Source organism: Tamandua tetradactyla, chromosome 20 (genome assembly GCF_023851605.1).
Source record: "Tamandua tetradactyla isolate mTamTet1 chromosome 20, mTamTet1.pri, whole genome shotgun sequence".
In the NCBI taxonomy this organism is placed as follows: Eukaryota; Metazoa; Chordata; class Mammalia; order Pilosa; family Myrmecophagidae; genus Tamandua; species Tamandua tetradactyla.
Window position 1 is genome coordinate 52572633 of NC_135346.1, and position 27227 is coordinate 52599859.

Genomic DNA, 27227 nt, shown 5'->3' on the forward strand with positions numbered 1-27227 from the left:
AAATGGTCCCATCCAAATGGTCTTCCCTCACAAGACTGGATTAGAAGAACTTCGCTTTTCTGGGGGTACATAACAGTTTCAAACCTGCACAATCTTTTACTGCAGTCCTTTAAGAGAGCTCCTGGGGAGGGAGAGCTTAGAAAGAAAATACCCCAGGCCTTAGAACTATGAAGTTTAACCTAATAAATGCCTGTTGAAAAAGCCAGTCCATGTTTGGTATATTGTATTGTGGCAGATTTAGCAAACTAAAACAAAAAGTAAACATAATATGCCCAACCCTTGGCTTTAATAATTATCAACATTTAGCCAATTGTGTTTCCTCTACCCTCCCACCCCATTCCCGCTTTTTTTCCTGGCATATCTTAAAACAAATCCAAAGCATCATACCATTTCATTGATAATACTGACATATGCATGTATATAGCCTGCTTTTTTCCATTTAACATGATGTCAGGAATATTTTTCCATGTCACAGTTACTATGTTTTTAAAAAAAATTTTATTGTGGTAAAAAAATATATATGTAACATTAAATTTGCCATTTTGACCATTTTTAAGTGTACAATTCAGAGGCATTAAGTACATATACAATATTGTGCAACCATCACCACTATTTCCAAAACTTTTTCATCACCCCAAACAGAAACCCAGTACCCATTAAGCAATAATTCTCCATTCCTTTTCCCCAGCCCAATCCCTGGTAACCTCTAATCTACTTTCTGTCTCTATGATTTTGCCTATGGTAGATATTTCATATAAGTGAAAAATACAATATTTGACCTTTTTATGTTTGGCTGCTTTCACTTAGCACAATGTTTTCAAGATTCCATCCATATTGTAGTACGTATGCTTTTTTATGGCTGAATTATAAATAGTCCATTGTATTTTTTGTTTATTCATTCATCTGTTGGTGGGCACTTGGGTTTTTTCCACCTCTGAGCTATTCTGAATAGTGGTGCAATGAACATTGGTGTACAGGCATCTGTTTGATATTTACTATATTTTCAAACAATATTTTAACAACTGCCAAATATTGCCATTGCTGTATGTACTGCAAACATTTGGGTGCACCTCTGATTATTTTCTTAGGCTACATCTCTAGAAGTAAATAATGGAATTAAAGGGATAAGTGTTTTAAATACCTTAGAAGCATCACAATGAAAATTTTATCAATTTATATGCCAAACAGTGGGATGCAAAAGTGCCTGTTTCCTCGAACCTTTATGAACTCTGTATTGGTCAGAGTTCTATTGCAACTAAAAGCTGAAGGAGATTTATTCCAATTATTATGAAATCACTAGAAGATTTAGAGGAGCCAATTGAGTTCCCAGGAATGGGTCCCAGAACCACACCACAGAACTGATTCTCCGAAGGAGCTGCCTCTGCCAGTCAGAAAACTGGGAATCAGAAAGCAGACAGAAAGAGTACATACCGTATGAGTCCACCTATATGAAATTCAAAGGCACTGGTAAAACTAACAAATGGTGAAACAAGTCAGAATAGTGGTTACCTCTTAGGAGAGCTGTTGACTGAGAAGGGCCTTCAAGGATGCTGGAGTTCTGTATCAAGAGCTGATTGGTTGTTTCATAGATATAAACATTTATTGAGCTATATAGTTAAGATTACTATACTTTACTGTCCATTATTCCTTGATCAGGGTTGCCAGATTACAGCAAATGAAAGTACAGGAAACCCAACTAAAATTGAATTGCAGATAAACAACGAATAATTTTTTAGTATGAGTGTGTTTGAAATGTGCAGGATTGGGGCTAGGGTTGGAGCCAGGGTTATTGCTCACTGGGACAGTAAAGGTCTAGAAGGGGATGGTTAGAGGGTCAGAGAAAAGTCATTAGCAATGGCCATGAAAAGTAGCCCATGAAGAAGCCCACGGGAGGCTGTGGTTTTGGTGTCTGCTGGTTGGCTTCAAGTTGCTGTAGTTTACCAGGGCTCACAGTTGAGAACAAAACCTGATTGTGAAGCAAGAGAGAATGAGGACAAACGGGAACTGATGAAGACACACTGGAACCCCACCTGGTTTCAGAGTCTCCAACCTCAATAACATAGTGCCCTTTGCTACAGAGCTGCACATTTACCTGACCCAGGACTCAGAGCACCTACAGGAAAAGGTACAGTGAGGAGGAGCTGTGGATTGCTGCACCTTACCAACAAGGAGCACCAGCAGATCAGGACGACATGGAGGCACGCTTGAAGATCCACCCTGGTGTTAAGGATCTAACAGCTACACCTTCACACCCATCTTCCAAATCTCATGCAAATGTTTCTCATGGTCAGCCATAACCTGGGAGTTAAAGGAAAGGAATTCCAGGTAACAGAGTTTCGGTTTAGCCAGTCTGATGCAGTATAAAACAACCACAATTCACTCCTATCTCTATTAACAATACATATTTTTTCTATTAATAATATTTAACTTCCAAATAAAGACAATAGCAAAATCATCCTTCTGGCTAACACATTGCAACTATCTCTCCTACAGTAAAAAAGCATGTTGAGTCTCTTCTAATAAGAGAAAACACAGTCCTGTAAGTCACTTTATCCATCCTTTGGCTTACTTCTTCTAGCTGAGTTACACTCCACCTGTGATATCCTGCAATTCAAATACAGAGCTATTAGGTCGTTGTGGTTTTTCATTATATTTTACCACTGGATGTGGGGGTACTAAAATGAATCCCAAGGAATTTCCTGCATTCTAAACATATTCCTTCTTAGCCCTGTTGGGCATTAGCAACCCAACTTCCCTATGAGAGTCAGGCTCAACCACCCCAGCAGGAAGAGAAACCTCCATTTCCCCCAAGGAGTCCACAGTGCTAAGGCCACAGTCTCAATTTCCAATTCAAAAGAACAATTGCTATGCCCTCAGGTGGAAACATGCCTTCCTTGGGAACTAAGACCCCTAGATTAGTAGAGCCCAAAGCTAAGGGAATGGGAAGCCAAAGCTTTCTAATGGATCACTAGGGGAGGAAATGGCAGTGGCTCTCATGATTCCCATTCCTGCTTTCACCCCTTGACACTGTAGGTCCTGGCTATATACTGGTCTTTGATTTGGAGCATTGACTGCATTTTGGAGGACATTACCCCAGCCCAAAAAGGTGTAACTATTTAGCTGGTGCTGTAACTGAATCTCTACAAAGCTATGTCACCATTCTGTGATACAAAATGTTTCATGGAGATGCAGAACATGATAAAACTAGTGAATTACAATGGCATTAACCTGTTGTCATACTTCATTTGCTGTAAAATCAGTTCCTTGGTCAGAAGCAATGCATCATGGAATACAATTACAGTGGATAAAGCATTCTGTAAGCACATGGATGGTGGTTTAGGCAGAAACACTGTGGGCAGGGAAGGCAAATTCATACATAAAGTAAGCATCCTATCCTTTGAAAAACGGAACTGACTTCATGAAAACAATCTAACACCATAGGACTGGCTGATCCCACCAGGGAAGGAGTCCACATTGGAAGCTTAGTGCTGTCTGCTATTGGAAAGCTGGGCACCAGCAGTGTTTGTGGAAGTCTCCATGTTGTTAAGCCCAGTCAAGTCTCCTTTTCTGCCACTTCAGCCATTTTGTTCATGAGCCCTTTGGGCAAGTCAGGGGTCACTAGAGAAAGAGACTGACTGACATTCACAGAAAAAGTCACCTTGTCCATTTGGTGATGAAGATATTTCTCTACTGAAGTTGCTTTTGGTAAACCTTCACATGAAACCCAAATATCTTCATATCCTCTGTCCATTCAGAGAGGTCTGTTTATATACCTATTCCCCAGACTTCCTTGGCACTAATTTTGTAATCGTGCCCCTTCCAAGGCCATAACCACTCAGCTAAACAGGGAGCGACTCCCCCTGAATCATTGTAGATCTGTAACCCTGGCCATATCATATTCTAAGCACAATGAACAACCAGGTGCATTGCTCAAAGTTCTGCCCACCAAGAGGATATCCTCTCTTCACTGTCCCTCAGAGTCGTAGGTGAATTACCAGCTATCTTTTGTTGTGTAACTAACCACTCCAAACTTGGTGGCTTAAAATAACAATGTTTATTTTGCTTATGAACCTACAATTTGGGGAAGGCTGTGCAGGGATGACTCATTTCCATTCCATGTGGTGTCAGTTGGGAAACTTGTCTGGACCTGGAGGATCCACTTCCAATCTGGCACTTCCACATGGCTGATGAGTCGGTGCTGCCTGCTGGCTGGGACTCAGCCAGGACTGTGGGCCAGTTCTCTGTTCCTTTCCATGTCGGCCTCTCACAGGCTGCTTGGGCTTTCTCACAGCACAGTGGATAGGGTTTAAGAGCGAGCATCCCAAGAGAACAACGTAGATGAGCATGGCATTTTTATAACCTAACCTTGGAAGTCAAATAACAACACTTCTGCTTTACTTTGTTGGTCAAGGCACAGATTCGAGGGGAGGAGACATAGACTCAACCTCTTGATGGAGAAGTAGCAAGGCTGTAGAATGGCACATGGTATAAGAGTGTCATTGTAGCCTTCATTAGAAAAAAACATCTTGCCACAGTGCAAGTAGGGAGAGAGGAGGCAGTGTAGCAGGAATATGGAATATAGGCATCTCTGCCCTTTGCTCATGAAATTTACTTGTGTCTTCTGCATTAAGTTGAGCCTAATCCCATACATACCACTTCTACCTGAGATTGAAGTGCAGTTTTGAGTGTCTGACTTTATGACTGGATAGGTTAGACAATACTCAGCTCATGATGGGCAGTTTAAGTCACATGGTAACTTGATGATCCAAGGTCACTGTTTAGTCCACACAAGTACCCAGTAACAAGCCATAAACTCTTTCTCAAAAGGAGAAGTCATCTATTCCATAGGGAATGACATAGCTTTGTTCCAAAATCCTAAGTATCTGAGCTATGATTCATTTATAGGGGCCTGCCAAGTTTCCATATAGCAGCTCTACATCCCACAGAGAATTCAAGTACCATTCAATTCTCTGGGTCAAATGGTCCAAATGATGGAGCAGTGTGATAGCCTGGATTTGTTGCAGAGTTTTCAATTGTTTGGGCCTTACTGGAACCTGGCAGCCTTCTGAGTTACTCAGTAATTACATTGGAATAGCATGACCACATGAGATATACATTGCCTGCAAAATCCAAAGAGGCTCACTAAGCTTTGTGTTCTTTCTTACTGGTAGGAGGCATAAGATCAGAAACTTGGTCCTTCATCTTGAAAGGGATATCTCAAAATGTCCCAGACAATTGGACCTTGACTAATTTCACTGAGTTGGCAGGCCCCTAAAGTTACATGGGTTTTATTTCCCATGTTTTGGCATGCAAGTATCTTACCAAGTTATCTAGATTAGTTGCTACTTCTTGCTCACCAGGTCCAATCAGCATGATGGCAACAATGTAACTTAATAGAAGGTCAGAGGATGTGCTGGTTTACTCTGGAAATGAAACGATATCTAGAAAAACAATGCAATAGTAGTCATCATTAATAAATTCACAATAATCCACTGTCATTCTCCATTAATCATCTATCTTCTCCACAGGCCCAAAAGGTGAGTTGAAGGGGGATGTAATAGCAGTCACCCCTTTTTCATCTTTCAAGTCCTCGATGGTGGCACTAATTTCCTTGATCCTTCCAGGAATGTATATTGCTTTTGGCTTACCATTTTTGTAGGCAGAGGAAGTTATGATGGCTTTCTTACTAAGATAGTTCTCAGTCCACAGATCAAGGAACCAGTGTGGGGATTCTGCCAGCTGCTGAATATATCTATTGCAGTTATTCAATGTAAAGAAAAAAAAATGACAGGCTTAGGCTGGCAAGTGACCAATTCAGGATATGGCATGGGTCAGGCCTTCATGGTGGTGTTTAAAGGTACCAGCAGAGGGCAAACCACGCTGAACATTAGGCCTGAGCCTTGACAGTGAAAGAATGACAAAGAAGCCTGAATGGGTGGCCTCAGCAAGTCTCTTATGCTAAATTCAGGACCATGAGAGGGCAGAAGGGGCCCTGGGATTTGGAATGATGACATGTGGGTAGACTTTGCTTGACCACATTGAAACTCCAGATTGGACCTGTAGGAGTGGCCCACTGCCCCCTGCTGGAATAGAGCAGCTTCCTCTTTCTTGAAGATTCCATCTGTTTCAGCCAAGGTAGATGTCTTTCAAGATGATACTTGCCCTCCCCAGGATCTGTCCCTACCCCCTCCGCTGACTGTACAGCAACAACTAGACTCAAGTCACTGCATGGCCTGCCTGGGGAAGTACAGGAACTACTAGTACTTCTTCACTGAAGAAACTGTAGCAGCTGTAATGGGGGAAAAAAATGTCCACTGAGGGTGGATCTTATAGGGAGAGGGATAAATAAAAGGCTGGATGAGGAAGAGTTTCTTAATATGGAGGCATCCTTTCAGGGCTTGGGATCAAATACACTGGCAAGGGCTCCTGCAGATGGTCCTAACACCAACTGGGATGGCTCCTAAAGACTTAAAACAAAATTGATGGCTCACTTAAATGAGATGGATTTGCTAGACATATGTTGAGGCAGAGTGGTGAGGAAGGGATCAAAAAAACTCATTGTGCAAGCTCCAAGAACCTACCAGGTGACCAGATAAGAGATAGCCCAGACTTCGGGAAGATGGCCACATGAGGTGGACTGAGTTTACCCCTGCTAGACGGGACAAAATAGAGGATGGGGACAGAATAACTGGGACTGTGGTCTGGGGGGGGGGGTGAGTGATCACAGAGGGTCTCAGTGATTCATGGGGAGGAGAGAGGTGGGGGACTGGGGTGGAGAGAATGGGATGAGTCACATCGGAAGTGATACCCGACAGGGACTGATGGTGGTACACGGGGAGGTGTAGACTGGAGGCAGCTGACCTCCCTCTGCTTCAGCCTGCCCTAACTGCTGGCTGGGGAGAGCTCCCCGGGCAGTTTGTAGCGGGTGGTGCCTGTGGAGAGCTCATCCATCATGAAGAACTGTGCTCCCAGGTGCTGGGAGCAGTCACCCACCTGGGTGCCATGAATAGTCATCCGGAGTGGTGTGTGGGGATTCGCTGGGCACCGGGCACTGCGGGTTGGTCGCTCCCCCTGGTGCTGATGTCCACTCCCCTATCCCGCACCAGGACTAGCCATCCGGGAGCTCCCCACCCCCTTCCATCTCCCAAACACCCCTGGCCAGGCACGTCAGCTTCACAGCCAGCCACTGCCATCTGGGAGGGGCGGCCCGAGGGGAGGAGATGCCTCAGGAGCAACACCTGCTGGGAAGAAGCGGTAAGTACAGGCTGGCAGACTCCCTATCTGCCTAGGATTTTTTTTTCCTTTTTTCTGATTTTTAAAATAAACATTTTTCTCCTATTTTTATTAGTATTATTATTTTACTTTTTGTTTGTATATATTTTAATATATTTATATTGTATTTAATTTTAATTTTTTATTTCTTATTTATTTTATGTTATTATATATATTTTTGACATGGGCATGTCATTGTTTTAAAAAATATTTTTATAGAGAAATCTTAACACGCACAGTCCATACATGGTATACAATCAGTGGCTCACAATATTATCACATAGCTTTGTATTCATCACCATGATCATTTTTAGAACATTTGCACTCCAGAAAAAGAAATAAAAAGAAAAAAGAAAAAAACCCCTCATACATCCCATACCTCTTACTTCTCCCTCTCATTGACCACCAGTATTTCAAGCTACCCACCTTTTTTTTTTACCCTTTGTTCTAGTCTACCAAAGCTGCCAGAATGCAATATACCAGGAATGGAATGGCTTTTTAAAAGGGAAATTTAATAAGTTGCTAGTTTACAGTTCTAAGGCTGACAAAATGTCCCAATTAAAACAAATCTTTAGAAATGTCCAATCTAAGGCATCCAGGGAAAGATACCTTGGTTCAAGAAGGCCGATGAAGTTCAGGGTTTCTTTCTCAAGTGAGAAGGCACATAGCGAACACAGTCAGGGTTTCTCTCTCAGCTGGAAGGGCACATGGTGAACACGGCCTCATCTTCTAGCTTTCTCTCCTGGATTCCTGTTTCATGAAGCTCCCCGGGAGGCATTTTCCTTCTTCATCTCCAGAGGTTGCTAACTAGTGGACTTTCTGCTTTGTGGTGCTGCAGCATTCTCTGCTCTCTCCAAATCTCTTCCAGTCTCCAAAATGTTTCCTTTTTATAGGACTCCAGTAAACTAATCAAGCCCCACCCAATGGGTGGAGACACACCTCCACCTAATCCAGTTTAACAACTACTCTGGACTAAATCACATCTCCAGAGATGATCTAATTACAGTTTCAAACATACAGTATTGAATAGGGATTAGAAGAAACAGCTGCCTTTACAAAATGGGATTAAGATTAAAACATGGCTTTTCTAGGGTACAAACATCCTTTCAAATCAGCACAACCACCAAATCTGTGGGCAACTGATCATAGATAAAGCCCCCAAATCCACTGAACTGGGACAGAATAGTCTTCTCAATAAATGGGCCTGGGAGAATTGGCTATCAATAGTCAAAAGAATGGAAAAAGGTCCCTATCCTACATACTGTGCTGGTCTGAAATGATGTACAGTGTGAAACTGTAATTAGATCATCTCCCCAGAGATGTGATTTGATCAAGAGTAGTTATTAAACTGGATTAGGTATAGGCATGTCTCCACCCATTTGGGTGGGTTTTGATTAGTTTCTGAAGTCCTATAAAAGAGGAAACATTTTGAATAATGAGCGATTCAGAGAGAGCAGAGCAGAACAACATAGCCACAAGAAGCAGAGTCCACCAGCCAGTGACCTCTGGAAATGAAGAAGGAAAATGTCTTCTGGGGAGCTTCATGAAACAGGAAGCCAGGAGAGAAAGCTAGCAGATGACACTGTGTTTGCCATGTGCCCTTCCAGATGAGAGAAGAACCCTGACCATGTTTACCACGTGCCTTTCCAGATGAGAGAGAAACTCTGAACTTCACTGGCCTTCTTGTCAAGGTGTCTTTCCCTGGATGCCTTAGACTGGACATTTCTATAAACTTGCTTTAATTGGGACATTCTCTCAACCTTGGAACTGTAAACTAGCAACTGATTAAATTCCCCCTTTTAAAAGCCATTCCGTTTCTGGTATATTGCAGCTAGCAAACTAGAACACATGCTATACAAAAATTCATTCAAAATAGATTAAAGACCTAAATATAAGAGCCAGTACCATAAGACTTCTAGAAGAACATGCACATAAACACCTTCAAGATCTAGTAATAGGGGGTAGGTTCTTAAACTTTATACCTAAAGCACAAGCAGTGAAATAAGAAAATAGAGAAATGGTAACTCCTTAAAATCGAGAACTTCTGTGCCTCAAAGGACTTTCTCAAGGAGGTGAAGAGGCAGTCAATTCAATGGGAAAAAAATATTTGGAAACCACATATCAGAAAAAGGCTTGATATCCTGTGTACATAAATAAATTACACAGCTCAACAACGAAAGAACAAAATCCAAATACAAAATGGGCAGGGGATATGAATAGACACTTTTATGAAGCGCAAATAGAGATGGCTAAAAATCACATGAAGAGATGCTTATTTTCATTAGCTATAAGGAAAATGCAAATCAAGATAACAATGAAATATCACTTCACACCTATAAGAATGGCTGCTATTAAACAAACAGAAAACTATAAATGTTGGAGAGGATGTAGAGAAATTGTAGCACTTATTCACTGTTAGTGGGAATGTATAATGATGCAGCTGCTGTGGAAAACAGTTTGGCAATTCCTTAGAAAACTCAATATGACCAGGCAATACCAATACTCAGTATATACCCAGAAGAGCTGAAAGCAGTGACACAAACAGACATTTGCACACCGATGTTCATAGTGGCACAATTCACAAATTGCCAAAAGATAGAAACAATCTAAGTGCCCGTCAACAGACGAGCGGATAAACAAAATGTGGTATATACATATGATGGAATATTAAACAGCAGTAAGATTAAATGAGGTCCCAAAGCATATGACAACATGGATGAACCTTGAGGGCACAATGCTGAGTGAAATATGACAGACACAAAAGGACAGATATTGTAAGATTTTGCTATTATGACTCTGGTAAAGGTAATCTCAGAGGTGGCACTGAGGTTGCAGCAAACCTAGAGGTACACAAAAGCTAGAGATGGGAGAAAGGCTACCCAGTGAGGTTGAATCTTAATTCGAGGGAATGGATAGAAGTGATAGTAACTAATTAGCAGGGTTATAAGTAACATTGCCATATTGAAGGTAAATATGATTGAAAGGGAGTGTATAGTACCATGTATCCCACTGATTAAATCTACAATTATAAATAAGTTCTCACATGAACTATTTCAAAGGTTTGATAGTGGACAAAGAATCAATAGTAGAGGGGAATAGGGGAAACTAAAAATTCATGCTATGGTCAACAGTTAACAGGAAGACATCAACAGTTCCACCACAATGGCAGGAGCAACTAATTTGGGGGGAGGGACAAGTAATAAGGGGTAGTTCTGATTTGATAGTTGGTGATACTGTGTTTGTCAGTTCTTTGTTGCTATGGACAAATGAAAATTGCCTAAAATTGAGAATGCTGCTGATTGTGCAGCCAAGTGAGGATACTATAAGATGGGATTTTTTGTTTTGGACATTATCCACAATACCAAATAGATTGATGGACCCAAAAAGTGCAATGACTGAGAACCAGAATGATGAACTGTGATACATTTATATGATGGAATAAGGTGTGACTACAAAAAGGAAGGGTGTTAAGAGGCACTCAATGAACTGAATAAACCTTAGGGACAACGGGTTGTGCAAAATAAGCCAGAAACAAGAGAACTGATGTACTTAAGGTCTCTTTCAAAAAATATTTAAAAGAAAATTAGAGACTAGATTGTGGGCCCTTATAGCAGCCACACTTAGTCTAAAGTTATGAAGGTATTTCTAGATTCTGAGACACTGTGTGTCCGCTGTGGTGTTTTCCTGGAATTTTGAATAACTCTGTCATACCTAAGACCCAGAATAGAGTGCTACAGCCCTGGAAGTTAGCATAGCTATAAAATAATAACAGAGTAACCAAAAAAAAAAAAAAGAGATCAGGCCTCAATTAGAGTTAAAAACAAAGCCAATCTGGTTGGGACGAAGGTAAATCAGAACACAGGGTAAAAGATGATAGTGCATGTGCTCTAGACCTTCTACTACATGAGACCAAAGGCAGAGAGGGTTATCATGTCTAGGGCCTAAATTTTCGGCAACACATAATCTAAATCAACCTGTCTGGACACATAATTTAAATAACCCAAACTTCCGGAGTCCAGAACAGAAATGATGCCTTGTAATTCTGTATAGCTTAATGTAACACCAGGATTCATCTTAGACTATGGTGGGCTGATAATTAAAAATTATTGGTAGGGTCCTTGAAAGTCCAAAAGGTCGTCTATTGATGGGCACTTAGATTGTTTCCATCTTTTGGCAATTTGTGAACTGTGCCACTATGAACATTGATGTGCAAATTGTCTGTTTGTGTCACTGCTTTCAGATCTTCTGGGTATATACTGAGTATTGGTATTGCCAGGTCATATTGAGTTTTCTAAGGAATTGCCAAACTATTTTCCACAGCAGCTGCATCATTATACATTAAACTATTAAACTTTCCCATCTGGGAAACCTGGGTACCCTCTCAACCATTGGGAACTCCCAGGAAAATAGGTCAAGCCCTTAAGCATGAGGCTTACCTTTATGAAATTTGTTTCTGTAGGAGAGAAGCTAATTCTACCTAGAACGAGGCCTAAGAGTTGCTTCTAGGAGACTTCTTTTGTTGGTCAGATGTGGCCTCTAAGCCCAACTCTGCAAGAAAAATCATTGCCCTCCTTCTTACATGAGACATGACATACAGGGGTACAAATTTCCCTGACAGTGTGGGGCATGACTGCCGGGGATGAATCTGGCCCTGACACTGTGGGACTGACAATGCCTTCCAGACCAAAAAAGGGGGAAAGAAGTGTAATAAATAAGGCATCAGTGGCCAGAGAGATCAAATAAGAGTCAAGAAGACTATTCTGGAGGCTACTTTTTTGTAAGCTTCAGTTAGATAGTGCTAATTACCATGGTTTGCGAAAACCAAACCAACATCACTCCTGTTGACTCTTTTTTTATAAAGTTTTTTTTTAATTTTTAAAAAAAATTACAAGAAACACAAACATTCTTAACATATGATCATTCTGTTCTACATAATCAGTAATTCACAATATATCACATAGTTGCATATTCATCATGATCATTTCTTAGAACATTTGCATCAATCCAGAAAAAGAGATAAAAAGACAACAGAAAAATAAAACGAAAATAGAAAAAAAAAGTATACATACCATACCCCTTATGACCACTAGCATTTCAAACTAAATTTATTCTAACATTTGTTCCCCCTATTATTTATTTTTATTCCATACTTCTACTCATCTGTTGACAAGGTAAATAAGAGGAGCATCAGACACAAGGTTTTCACAATCACACAGTCACATTGTGAAAGCTATATCATTATTTAATCATCCTCAAGAAACATGGCTCCTGGAACACAGCTCTACATTTTCCCTCCAGCCTCTCCACTACATCTTGACTAACAAGGTGATATCTATTTAACGCCTAAGAATAGCCTCCAGGATAACCTCTCGACTCTGTTTAGAATCTCTCAGCCATTGATACTTTATTTTGTCTCATTTAACTCTTCCCCCTTTTGGTAGAGAAGTTTCTCTCAATCCCCTGATGCTGAGTCTCAGCTCATTCTAGGGGTTTTCTCAATCCCTTGATGCTAAGTCTCAGCTCATTCTAGGATTTCTGTCCCACATTGCCAGGAAGGTTCACACCCCTGGGAGTCATGTCGCACACAGACAGGAGGAGGGTGGTGAGTATGCTTGTTGTGTTGGCTGGAGAGAAAGGCCACATCTGAGCAACAAAAGAGGTTCTCTTGGGCGTGACTCTTAGGCCTAATTTTAAGTAGGCTTGACCTATCCTTTGTGGGGTTAAGTTTCATATGAACAAATGCCAAGACTGGGGGCTCAGCCTATAGTTTTGGTTGTCCACACTGCTTGTGAGAATATCAAGAATTCAACTTGCAGAGGTTGAATTTTCCCCCGTTCTCACCATTCCTCGAAGGGGACTTTCCAAACACTTTTCCACTCACTGATCAAATCACTCTGGGATTCATCAGGCATCATTCTGGACAAACCAACTAAATTTCATGTCCTACCCAAGGTTCCATGTACTTATGTTGTTCAACTAACTATCCACATAAGTTATATTAGGAAATGCACTAGTCAAAATATAAATTTTGTACCAAATACACATTTTTTGCTTTAGTCTCACACATGTTGAAATTTTTAAAATATTAATTACCATCTATTTTCAGCATCCTGCAGTAATGACATTCCTTTGTTCTTCCTCATGCAAAAACATTTTAAAAATTTGTATAGTCACTATCGTTATACATTCTATGCGTTCCTACGTTATACCATCTCAATCTTTATCGTCTATCTTTCTTTGTGATTTCATTTATGCCCCCAGCCCTCCTCCCTCTATCATTCTCACATTCAGCTTCATTCAGTGTTTTAACATAATTGTATTACAGTTAGGTAGTATTGTGTTGTCCATTTCTGAGTTTTTATATTCAGTCCTGCTGCACAATCTGCATCCCTTCAGCTCCAATTACCCAATATCTTACCCTATTTCTGTCTCCTGATGGTCTCTGTTACCAACAAAATATTCCAAATTTATTTACTAATGTCGGTTCATATCATTGAGACCATACAGTATTTTTCCTTTTGTTTTTGGCTAATCTCATGCAGCATAATGTCCTTAAGGTCCATCCATGTTGTTACATACTTCACAACTTTATTCTGTCTTACAGCTGCATAATATTCCATTGTATGTATATGCCACAGTTTGTTTAGCCACCCGTCTGTTGATGGACATTTTGGCTGTTTCCATCTCTTGGTAATTGTAAATAATGCTGCTATAAACATTGGTATGCAAATTTCCATTTGTGTCCTTGCCCTCATGTCCTTTGAATAGAGACAGCATATAGATGGGTCCTGTTTTATAGTCCATTCTGCCAGTCTATGTCTTTTGATTGGGGAGTTTACTCCATTAATATTTAGTGTTATTACCACATGGGTAATACTTTCCTCTACCATTTTGCCTTTTGGGTTTTATATGTCATATCTAATTTTCCTTCTTTTTACCTTTACTCATAGTATTTCTTTCTACATTCTTCTCTACACCTCTCTCTTCTGTCTTTTCATATCTGTCTCTAGTGCTCCCTTTAGTATTTCTTGCAGAGCTGGTCTCTTGATCACAAATTCTCTCAGTGATTTTTTGTCTGAAAATGTTTTAATTTCTCCCTCATTTTTGAAGGACAATTTTGCTGGATATAGAATTCTTGGTTGGCAGTTTTTCTCTTTTAATAATTTAAATATATCATCCTACTGTCTTCTCGCCTCCATGGTTTCTGCTGAGAAATCTACTCAGTCTTATTGGGCTTCCCTTGTACATGATGGATTGCTTTTCTCTTGCTGCTTTCAAGATTCTCTCTTTCTCTTTGACCTCTGACATACTGATTAGTAAATGTCTTGGAGTACATCTATTTGGATCTATTCTCTTTGGGGTACGCTGCACTTCTTGGATCTGTATTTTTAAGTCTTTCGTGAGAGTTGGGAAATTTTCAGTGATAATTTCCTCCATTAGTTTTTCTCCTCCTTTTCCCTTCTCTTCTCCTTCTGGGATACCTACAACATGTATATTCATGTGCTTCATATTATCATTCAATTCCCTGAGTCCCTGCTCATATTTTTCCATTTTTTCCCTATATTTTCTTTTTCTTGTTGGATTTCAGATGTTCCGTCCTCCAGTTCACTAATCCTATGTTCTGATTCTCAAAATCTACCATTGTAGGTTTCCATTGTTTTTTTCATCTCTTCTGTGATGCCTTTCATTCCCATAAGTTCTGTGATTTGTTTTTTCAGACTTTTGATTTCTTCTTTTTGTTCATTCCTTGCCTTCTTTATATCCTCCCTCAATTCATTGATTTGGGTTTTGATGAGGTTTTCTATATCTGTTCATATACTCTGAATTAATTGTTTCAGCTCCTGTATCTCATTTGAATTGTTGGTTTGTTCCTTTGACTGGGCCATATCTTCAATTTTCCTAGTGTGATTTGTTATTTTTTGCTGGTGTCTAGGCATTTAATTACCTTAATTAGTTTATTCTGGAGATTGCTTTCACTTTTTTTACCTAGGGTTTTCTTGCTGGCTGAATTTGTTGTCTATCTGTTCTTTGACATTCAGTTCAGCTTTTTCTGGACCTCTAGCTTAGGTTTTGTTTAACAGAAGAGAATTTTTCAGTTCTTGTTTTCTTGTTTCTTGCCCTGCTTGTAAGGTGCCTCCCCCCCACCCCCCACCCCCGCCCCTTAGGAGGGTCTACTTAGGTATTATAAACCCCAGCCGGATTTCCCCTGACCAAACTGTCCTCCTATCAGGAGGAAAGAGTTACCTGTGTCAGTTTTCCCCGAGGGTGAGACCCAGCAGGTTGAAAGACTTTCCTGTGAAGTCTCTGGGCTCTGTTTTTCTTATCCTGCCCAGTATGTGGTCCTTGTCTGCCTGCAGGTCCCACCAGCATAAGATGATGCGGTACCTTTAACTTTGGCAGACTCTCCCTACTGGGGATGTGGTGGAGACAAAGGAGAGATTGTACGATGGTTTTAATGGTTTCAAATTACCAAGCCCTGGTGCCTGAATTCCTTGAGGGAGGGATTTCAAATGAGTTGGGCTTCACCCCTCCCCTGGGGAAGGCACAGACTCCAGACAAGCCCTCAAATGAGCTTGTTTCTGCCTATGCCTGGGGCAGTTGCAGCCTGAGAAGTCCTGCCGCTGTATCCAAAGGTAGTCAAGCCTTTGTAGAAACACAGCCACAAAAACCTCTGTTTCCTTTTTTATTTTTATTTTTCCATCGGTGCTGCCACCTTGGTGCCAGGGCAAAAATGAGCGACCTCCACTTTGACCAGGTTCACCTGAGCTGGGGGCCTATTTTTAGTAGTCAGAATTTGTTAATTAATTCCACAATTGGCATTTGGTTGGGCTCAGCCCCTGCTGCTGGTAAAGTCCTTTTCCCTTCCCCTCTGGGAAGCAGCCTGTGGGGGAGGGGTACCAGAGGAAATTATCACTGAAAATTTCCCAACTCCATGAAAGACTTAAAATACAGATCCAAGAAGTGCAGCGTACCCCAAAGAGAATAGATCCAAATAGATGTACTCCAAGACATTTACTAATCAGTATGTCAGAAGTCAAAGAGAAAGAGAGAATCTTAAAAGCAGCAAGAGAAAAGCAATCCATCATGTACAAGGAAAGCCCAATAAGACTGAGTAGATTTCTCAGCAGAAACCATGAAGGCAAGAAGACAATGGGATGATATATTTAAATTATTAAAAGAGAAAGACTGCCAACCAATTTCCTGGGGAACTCACGGTTCTGGGGGGGGCTTGCAGCTGGTCCAGCTGGTCCAGACTGGGTACGCTGTGTGTTTGGTCACTGACATGGCCTCAGGAGCTGTTCTGTACTGTTTCTGGTTATTTAATAGTTGTTCTGGAGGACGAACTAAAACGTGCACATTGCTAAGCCGCCATCTTGGCCCGGAAGCACTCCTGTTGACTCTTAAGAACACCTAGGGCTTGAACTGAGACTCTATAAAGGTTTCATACACTGAGTTTCTTTCCTGGAACCTGTAATTTCCAGAGGGTTCCTAAGTCAGATAAATCCTTAAACCCTGAGGGACCAGCCTCTCCAAGACTATGAATTGATTACATTCCCCTTATTTTTTAGTGTCAACACCCCTTTTTAACATGAAAAAGTCAATGGGCATTGCCTAAAGATCCCTATACATTGGGAAAGGGTCAGAGGAGAAGGATTAGGTATTGTTGAGGAAATATAACAAACAAAGTAACTATATTAATATTCCTTCTTGCTACCATGTTTTGGAACAGCTAGAAGGAAAATATGAGATGGTGGAATGGTAACATGCCAAGCTCTGGGATCTGTTCTGTAACTACTTGTTGAAGTATTGCTTTGAAAATTGTCGCATTTTATTTCTTTGCTTGTATATTGTTGTTTTTTACAATAAAAAATGTTTTTTAAAAAAAGAGTCCAGAGATTCTTCCTTTTAGTAAATGATACAAGAGTCTAGGAAGGGGGCTGTATGAGTTTGTTAAGCTGCTGGAATGCAATATACCAAAAATGGAATGGTTTTTAAAAAGGAATTTACTAAGTTACAAGTTACAATTCTATGGCCATGAAAATGTCCAAATTAAGGCACCAATAAGAGGTTATCCTTACTAAAGAAAGGTTAATGCCATCTGGAACACTCTTCAGCTGGGAAGTCATGTTGCTGGCATCTGCTGGTCCCCTGCTCCTAGTTCTACTGTTTTCAGCCTCTGTTCCCTGTGGTTTTCTCTCTAAGCATCTGTAGGCTTACTTAGCTCCTCCAGAACACAGCTCTGGTTCCAGCTTGCTTAGCATCTCATGGAAGGTATGTGGCGACATCTACTGGCTCTGCCCATGTCTAGACATTTGCTTTCTCTGTTGCACCCAAGCATCTCTAAACATCCATGGTCTGTCAACTCTGAAGCAACTGTCCTCAAGCATCTGCATCTGATGTTTCTTCAAAATTTCCATTTTTTAAAGGACTCCAGTAAAAACTAATCAAGACCCACCTTGAATGGCAGAGTCAAATTTCCATCTAAGCAAAAAGACCACACCCACAATTGGGCATGCCACATCTTAGCAGAGATGATCAAATCAAAAGGGTTTCTACCCTACAATATTGAATCAGGATTAACGGACATGGCTTTTCTGGGGTAGATAACACTTTCAACTATATAAGGAGGAAGGAGGAACATGTCCAGAACTCAGGTGATCCACTGGAGCATTGCTCTTGCTGCTCCCATGTCTGGAACCATGGCTTGATAAGCACACATCTCTTGACAAGCAAGGGATGCAAGCCCCTCAGGACATAGGTCTGATCTCCATTCTCCCACTATTTTTTGGCACACACCAATTTCCTGTGTGCTTTTTCTTCCAATTAGACAGTATCCACATCTCTTTGTTAAAGGGTTGCCCTCAGGCTGCTGGAACCATTGTGCCTGGGGACAGAGGATTAAAAGTGCTAAGGATTTACAATCTCACACCCCACCAGCATAAGTACTGAAATCTTGAATAGGGTGTGAAATTTTGTTGATTTTTCCAGGTTATGTGATGCCCTGATATATCTCAGAGTAATTTGGGCAGTGATTAAAGAAGTATTTGCAAAGTCCCTTTGGGGGACTGAGGAGAAAGGAGGAAATATTCAACTCCCCATTTGGAGAATCTTTATATTCTCACAAGTAGTAGGGACAACCAAATCAATAGATGAAACCCTCAATCTTGGGGTTCACTCCTATAAAACTTTAAACTAAGCCTACTTAAAATTAGGCCTAAGAATCACCCCCAGAGAACCTCTTTTGTTGCTCAGATGTGGCCTCTCTCTCTAAGCCAACTTGGCAGGTAACTCTACTGCCCTCACTTCTATGTGGGACATGAATCCCAGAGGTGTAAATCTCCCTGGCAACAAGGGGGAAGAAATTCGAGGATGAACCAGGACCTGCATCAAGGGATTGAGAAAGGCTTCTTGACAAAAGAGGAAAGAGAGAAATAAGACAAAAAAATAAATTTTTAGTGGCTGAGAGATTTCAAGTTGAGAGGATATTCTTACACCTTATATAGATATCATGTTTTAGTTTAGGGTGTATTGGAGTACACCCTAACTAAAAAGGGAGTTCCTGAAACTGTTTATCTGTGTCCCAGTAGCCATGTTTCTCCACAACGACTGAATAAAGAATAACTTTTACAATGTGACTCTGTGATTGTGAAAATCTTGTGTCTGATGCTTCTTTTATCCAGGTATAGACAGATAAGTAAAAAATATGAATAAAATAAATAAATAATGGGAGATAATGAGTAAAATACATTGGTGGTAGATGGAAATAGTAGTGGTCAATGAGAGAGAGGGGTTAAGGGGTATGGTATGCATGGGTTTTTTTCTTTTTCCTTTTTATTTCTTTTTCGGAGTGACACAAATGTTTTTAAAAAGTGATCGTGGTGACAAATACAATTATATGGTGATATTGTGAGGCACTGATTGCACACCATGTATGGAATATATGTGAAGATTCTCAATAATATAATATATATATTGAGATATATATATATATATATAATATATATATTAGGGCTTAATGAAATAGGTAATAAGGATTGATCCTTATTAAGTATATTAAGTATTATATATATAATATAATATATATATTTATTAAGTATATATATAATATATAAGTATATATTATATATATAAGTATATATATTTATATATATATATATCTATATATATATATATTATATATATATATATATAAAAGAGCTGTCCTGGGGAACTGAGCCAAAGTTGCTTTCCAAGGAACTTTGTTGGTAACACACTCTTGCATGGCCTTGCATGGCCTCCTTCCCTTCCTGTCCCATTTCCCCACACCCCTACCTGTTTTCCCCGCGAACACTTCCTAATAAATCACTCTTATAATCCTTGTCTCATAGCCTGCTCCTAGAACCCCAGTTAAGCATACTACTAGGAGTTGGAATAGGGTCCAGTGAGCTCATCTGCCATAGTCTTCACCCTCATATACATATCAATTTCTTGTAGCTTCCAAACTACAATCCAATACACAATAAGGATAGTGATCCAATCCTTATTACCTATTTCATTAAGCCCTAATAAAAGATTCAAAAAGCCATATTTAACATGCAGTACATTTCTAAATATGCTATAAAACATAAAGCACATTTCTAAATATGCTATAATACTCCCTGCCCCCCAATTCTGCTTATATCACACACACAACACCCCAAAAAGATAATGATTTTTTAAAAAGACACTACTCATGAAAAGATGTTAGCCTGGGATTCTATTATTGATTCTTCTAATAACTGTCATATGGTAAGCCAGAAAAACACAGAAAAAAAATTATCTGACTTAGACCACAGATAGAGGATTCAAGTACCTTGAGCTGCCCTAGTACAATCCTAATGTAGAAACATTAATATTTCCTGGCTCTTCATTCATTCATTGATTGGGATGCATGGATTAGGGGTAGACAGAAAAAATAAAATTAGTTCCCTGTTTTCAAGGAACTCACTTTGAGAAAGCCATGTAAATACAGTAAAACATGGCAAAGTTTCATAGTGAAGGACAATGGAAGGGAAGTCCTTTCTTCTAACTGGCTTGAGCCCTAACTTTTGCAAAAGTCCTACACCCTGTTGGAAGTTGTTCAGCACATAGCCTATCTTGGTCACTTAGTTGACACCCACCCCTATGGTGACCCTTACATTTTCTCTCATTTAATTCTGCTCTCTCTCTCTAAAGGTGGAAATCTAAAGCAAGGTTATGATAAGAGGATGGATATAAAATATCTGATAACAGAAGAGTTGAGTGGAAGCTGATAATTTAGGTTCATCCTTAGAGCTAGCCTCCAGTTTTATATTGCACATTCTTTCCACAGTGTCTCATTCAATGAAACAGCAGTTCAACAATATAATATATGAAAGAAATTCAAATTTTCATTAAGTCTCGTCAGATAATGCCAAAGCGATGTAGTGGGAACACATTTTTTAATTCAAATAAAAGTTTTTCAAAATCTTCTTTGGGCACATTGACTGGTAGTGTAGGGTGGGAGGTGGTGGCTATGAGTAGTCATAAATCAGTTAGCTTTGTCCCTACTACAGTTTGGGATAAAATTATCTTCCTTCATTTCTGATAGGTGAACATAGGAGAGAAGTTAAATGGTCCCAATCATTAAGTAGAAAGCATCGTCTGTTGGGCAGTGATTATTTGTTGGCCACCCAAAAGTGTGTACAGGGCTTCAGAGCTGGGCAGACATGAGGTTGAGATCTGTTTCCCCTTCTTGCTAGCTATGGGTTTTGGGAATATTACTTAACCTGTGTAAGCCTGTTTTTATATCTGCAAAATAGGGATAAAAAAAGTTGCCAGCTTTATAGGGTTGTAGAGAGGATTAAATGAGATGATGTGTAGGAAGTATTTAATAGAGTGATTGGCACATGGAAAGCCCTTGAATATTGGTTGCTGTTATTATTGTTATATATATTTAGCAATTATTATTTCTGTTTAGGATAGAGCAATAGACTCAACCAATAATAAGCACATCTACTGAGGCAAAACTTGACCTGAAGTTGCCTCTCCATGTCCTGACATGTTACTTGGATAGAACAGACCCCTCCCTCAATTCCAGGCTGTGCCCAGAGTGGCCTAAACCCTTCTCTGTAATCCTCCCCCACCCAGGGATTAGATGATGAATGAACAGGTAACCTAGGCCTAAGCCACAAAGCATTCCCACTTGAGGGTGGTACTTGAATCTGGAAACAATGCCCTGTGATGCCCTCCCTGTAGCAGATGTCCAAACGCTGGCCTTTGCCTCATGAGATGCTTTCATAAGTTCTCCAGAAACACAGGCCTGATGTTGCACAAGTTCTGACTGGGACACTATGCTCTCTAGCTGACCATTCAGAGGTCACTCCCCTTAGCATGTTTGAACATCTCTGAGTTGTAATGAATGAGTTCCAGGATGAAGAAAGGCAAAGTGTAAGAGTACCTATAGTATGCTACTATGATCATTAATTCATGTGTCATAAAATAACACATAGCTCATTTCACTACAAGAAATGTGAAAGGAAGATGGAAATCTGTATCTCCACAAAGAAATGAAGAACACGGAAAATTGTAAATATGCAGGTAAGTATAAAATAATTTTTCTTCTGTGTAGAATCACTTTAGAAGATAACTGACCATCGAAAGATAAAATAATAGTTCATTTTGTGATTTTTTTAACAAATGTAGAAGTAAAATATTTGACAATTGCATAAAGGCTGGGAGACGGGAAATGGAAGTTCAATGTTGTAAGGCTTTAATGTAAAGTGTTACATTGTTACTGTAAGGTAGGTGGTGTTAATTAAAGATATATAATAAAAACAATAAATCACCTGCTAAAAAGTGGACAAATATATTATAAGAAAAGAAAACCCTGTATTAATATATCTCACTAATACAGATAGAAAAATTCTACACAAAATATTAGAACATTGTTTTAGTTTGTTAAAGCTGCAGGAATGCAACATACCAGAAATGTAAAGGGAATTTATTAAGTTACAAGTTTACAGTTTTAAGCCTATAAAAATGTCCAAACTAAAGCATCCAGGGATAGATACCTTGACTTAAGAAAGGGGAAAAAAGAGAGACCAATGGGTCCAGAACACCTCTTTCAACTGGAAAGGCATGTGGCTGGCATCTGCTGTCCTTTAGCTTTTGGTTTCAAATAGCTTCTGGTTACAGTGGTTTCCTCTCGAAGCACCTGTGGGCCTTCTCTTAGCTCCTCTGGGGCAAAACTCTGGGTTCTGGCTTGCTTAGCATCTCATGGGAAGGCACATGGCAATGTCTGCTGTGCTCTGTATCTCTGTCATCTCTCTACCAACTGTTCTCCAGGCATCTCTGTTGGTTCTGAAGAAACTGTTTTCCTCAAACTGTCTTCCCTTTTAAAAGACTCCAGTAAACTGACAAACCCTTCCAACATGAAAAATTTGGAATGGCCATAGCCCAAACACCACTAAAGAGAGGAACAGAAAGATCAAAGGTGATGGTGGAGTTATAAAGAGAAGACAGGATTTAACAAATGAATGTGATTGTTGAATCATTAAGTTGTTATCTAGTTTAGTCTCCAGTTTCTTAGAGCAGCCAGAAATAAAAACCTAAAATTGTGGAATTTTAACCCGTATCAAACTCTGAAATATGTTCTACAACTAATTGTGATGTTGTGACTTGATATTTATTGGGTTTTTTTGTACATATGTTATTTTTTAAAAAAATAGAAAAAAAAGTCGATTGCGGTGATAAAAAATATTTAAACCTTCTAGCCTCCTATATTATAGAGCAGCTAGGAGGAAAAATCTGAGAGTATCTATGGTAGCCCACGACAAGCTCTGGGATCTTTCCTGTAACTACTTGTTGAAGAGTGCTTTGAAAACTATTGGTTTTTATTTTTTTGCTTTATAGATACATTATATTATACAATAAAAAAGTAAAAAAAAAACCTCCAGTAAATTAATCAATACCCATCTTGAATGGACAGTCACATCTTCATCTAATTAAAAGCCCACACCCACAATTGGGCATGTCATACCTTCATAGAATAATCTAATCAAAAGGTCACACCCACAATTGAGTGGGTCAATCTCTGCGGAACAATCAAGTCAAAGGTTTCCACCCTACCCGTACTGAATCAGGATTAAAAGGCATGGCTTTTCTTCTAAACAGAATAGGATGTCTGATGGGATGAGAGCAGGAGGCAACACAAGGTGATCTGAGCTCCCCTGGGACAAGGGCTACCCTGAGAGAGGATGGCTATGGGAGGCCCTGCAGCCACACCCACAAAACACATTTGGCTGGGACCAGCACTCATCCAACTCCAGTATGGGGGACCCAACAATTCTGGGTGCAAAGCATGTGTGCACACCACATGCAAGCTCTGAGGACAACTGGCCCCACCACACATGGTGGAAACACATCAGTCATGAGACGTGAGTATAGCCTGTTTCCTGGTTCTGTAAGTCCTTCTGGTAAATCGCAGAGTCTCAGGTGTTTTGGGGGACCCATGGTGCAGCCCCTCCACCTTCCCAGGCAGGGATAGCACCTGTCCTCACAGCAGCCCATTCCTGTCCCTCCACCTGCCTGACATTCCAGGAACTGAGACATTTATATCAATGTCACCAACCCAGACAGCCAATGTTGGGTCTCAGTGAGTGATGTGGGGTGAAAGACAAAGGAAGCCAGGCACCTTCTGAGCCTCAGTACACCCATCTGTCAAATGGAGTCATTTGCAAAGGGAAATGGATCAATTCCTTGGGCAGGGGCAGGGACTGGCGCTGGCCCCAGGCAGGCAGCTGAAGTTCCAGCCCAGCCAGGACCTGGACAGAGAATGAGGTGGACACTGCCAGAATTTATTGCAGGTTGGACTATTTGGGTGGGGTGTGGGGGAGGGTTCTGGTGACCCTCTCTAACGGGCAAGGCACAGAGCTGGTAGGGGGATGGGGTCACCAAGAAGACAGAGAGTCCCTGGTCACTGGGCCAGGGCTACCCGGTGGGTACTGAGAAGCTAAAGTGCTGCAGGAGGCAGGTGAAGAAGCGGAAGAGCTCCATGTGGGCCAGGGGCTCCCCAAGGCATGTGCGGCGGCCTGTGAGTGGGCACAGGGGCCTTGGTGAGAAGCAGCCAGGGACTTGCCCATCTGAGACGCTCCTCGGGAAAAGGGCAGGGACCCAGCACCCCATGGGCACCTGCTGAGACAGGCATGAAGGCCTCCAGCTTCATGAAGCAGCCCTAGGGGTCCAGGAAGTGTCCCGGATGGAAGCGGAAGGGCTTCTCCCAGGCAGTCTTGTCCTTCAGCACCGATGACAGGTTGAGGATGAGTGTCATCCCCTGTGGAGGAGAGGCCAGGTGGGGAGGGGGAGTCCTTGGCTGGGGGATGCCACGCCTGCTGCCACTACACATGCATCGGCACTGGCACCATCTGCCTGGCACACACCTGGACTCATTCAAGATACACTCTGCTCAGAAGCTATGCAAGTCAGCAGTACCTCACACTGCAACTGTTTACAAAGTTGAAAAAGGGATTTTAGAGTAGAGATATAAATGAAGCTGATCTGAATAGGACTAAGGTAAATCTGAATACAGGGTAGGGGATGATATTGTCCGTATTTTGGAACTTCAACTTCTGTGTGAGACCAAAGGGAGAGATGTTTATTTTGTGCAAAATTTATATTTTGGGTAGTGCATTTCCTAATTCCACGTGTATGGGCAGTTTAGTTGAACACCTTAAGTACATGGAATCTTTTTTTTTTTTAACTTTTTTTATTAATTAAAAAAATTAACAAACAAAACATTAAGAGATCATTCCATTCTACATATACAATCGGTAATTCTTAATATCATCAAATAGTTGCATATTCATCATTTCTTAGAACATTTGCATCAACTTAGAAAAAGAAATAAAAAGACAACAGAAAAAGAAATAAAACGATAACAGAGAAAAAAAGATTATACATACCATACCCCTTACCCCTCGCTTTCATTTACCACTAGCATTTCAAACTAAATTTATTTTAACATTTGTTCCCCCTATTATTTATTTTTATTCCATATGTTCTACTCTTCTGTTGATATAGTAGCTAAAAGGAGCATCAGACACAAGGTTTTCACATTCGCCGAGTCTCACTGTGAAAGCTATATCATTGTTCAATCATCATAAAGAAACATGGCTACTGGAACACAGCTCTACATTTTCAGGCACTTCCCTCCAGTCTCTCCACTACATCTTGAACAACAAGGTGATATCTACTTAATGTATAAGAATAACCTCCAGGATAACCTCTCAACTCTGTTTGGAATCTCTCAGCCATTGACGCTTAGTCTCATTTCACTCTTCCCCCTTTGGTCGAGAAGGTTCTCTCAATCCCCTGATGTTAATTCTCAGCTCATTCTAGGGTTTTTCTCAGTCCCTTGACGCTGAGTCTCAGCTCATTCCAGGATCCCTGTCCCACGTTGCCAGGAAGGTCCACACCCCTGGGAGTCATGTCCCACGCAGAGAGGGGGAGGGTGTTGAGACTGCTCGTCGTGTTGGCTGGAGAGAGAGGCCACATCTGAGCAACAAAAGAGGCTCTCCTGGAGGTGACTCTTAGGCCTAAATTTTAAGTAGACTTGACCTATCCTTTGTGGGGTTAAGTTTCTTGTGAACAAACCCCAAGCCTGGGGGCTCAGCCTATAGCTTTGGTTGTCCACACTGCTTGTGAGAATATCAAGAATTCAACTTGGGGAAGTTGAATTTCTCCCCACTCTCACCATTCCCCAAAGGGGGCTTGCAAATACTTTTCCAGTCACTGATCAAATCACTCTGGGATTCATCAGGGCATCACTCGGGACAAACCAACAAAATCTCATGTGCTACCTGAGATTCCAAATACTTATGACATTCAATCAAACTATCTACATGAGTTATATTAGGAAATGCTCTAGTCAAAATATAAATTTTGTAACAAACATTTTTTGCTTTAGTCTCACACATAAGGTGACATTTTAAAGTATTAATTATCATCTATTTTCAACACCCTGCAATAATGACATTCCTTTGTTCTTCCTCAGGCAAAAACATTTCTTAAATTTGTACATTGTACATTTCACTATTATTATACACTCTAGGCATTCCTAGATTATACCATCTCGATCTTTACCATCTATCTTTCTTTCTGATTTCATTTATGTCCCCAGTCCTCCTCATGCAGGTTCATTCAGTGTTTTAACATAATTGTATTACAGTTAGGTAGTATTGTGCTGTCCATATCTGAGATTTTATATTCAGTCCTGTTGCACAATCTGTATCCCTTCAGCTCCAATCACCCAATATCTCACCCTATTTCTATCTCCTGATGGTCTCTATCGAGACCATATTCTAAGAGAAAATATTTTAAGTTTATTCACTAATGTCAGTTCATGTCAGTGAGACCATACAGTATTTGTCCTTTTGTTTCTGGCTAATCACACTCAGCATAATGTCCTTAAGGTCCATTCATGTTGTTACATACTTCATAACTTTATTCTGTCTTATAGCTGCATAATATTCCATCTTATGTAAATGTCACAGTTTGTTTAGTCAACTGTCTGTTGATGGACATTTTGGCTGTTTACATCACTTGGTAATTGTTAATAATGCTGCTATAAACATGTAAATGTCCATTTGTGTCCTTGGCCTTGTGACCTTTGAATAGAGACAGCATATACATGGGTCCTGTTTTTTAAACCATTCTGCCAGACTATGTCTTTTGATTGGAGAGTTTAATCCATTAACATTCAGTGTTATTACTGTATGGGTAGTACTTTCTTCTACTATTTTGCCTTCTGGATTTTATATGTCATATCTAATTTTCCTTCCTTTTACCTTTACTCATAGTCTTCCTTTCTACACTCTTCTCCACACCTCTCTCTTCTGTCTTCATATCTGTCACTAGTGTTCCCTTTAGTATTTCTTGCAGAGCTGGTCTCTTGGTCACAAATTCTCTCAGTGATTTTT

At 40.4% G+C, this 27227-nt stretch overlaps 1 long non-coding RNA gene across 2 annotated transcripts in view; it reads right to left on the minus strand.

Moving 5' to 3' along the window:
* Positions 1-358: 358 nt before the first annotated feature.
* Positions 359-27227, minus strand: part of LOC143664106 (uncharacterized) — a 42809-nt gene continuing 15940 nt past the window's right edge. The window contains exons 2-4 of one of the 2 annotated variants that reach the window (XR_013166319.1): positions 5323-5441; positions 2163-2298; positions 359-1966 (exon numbers count right to left, since the gene is read on the minus strand). This is a non-coding gene — a long non-coding RNA (uncharacterized LOC143664106). Of the gene's footprint in view, positions 2299-5322; positions 5442-27227 lie in introns of both variants that reach the window. The other variant, XR_013166318.1, reaches the window with a different exon arrangement.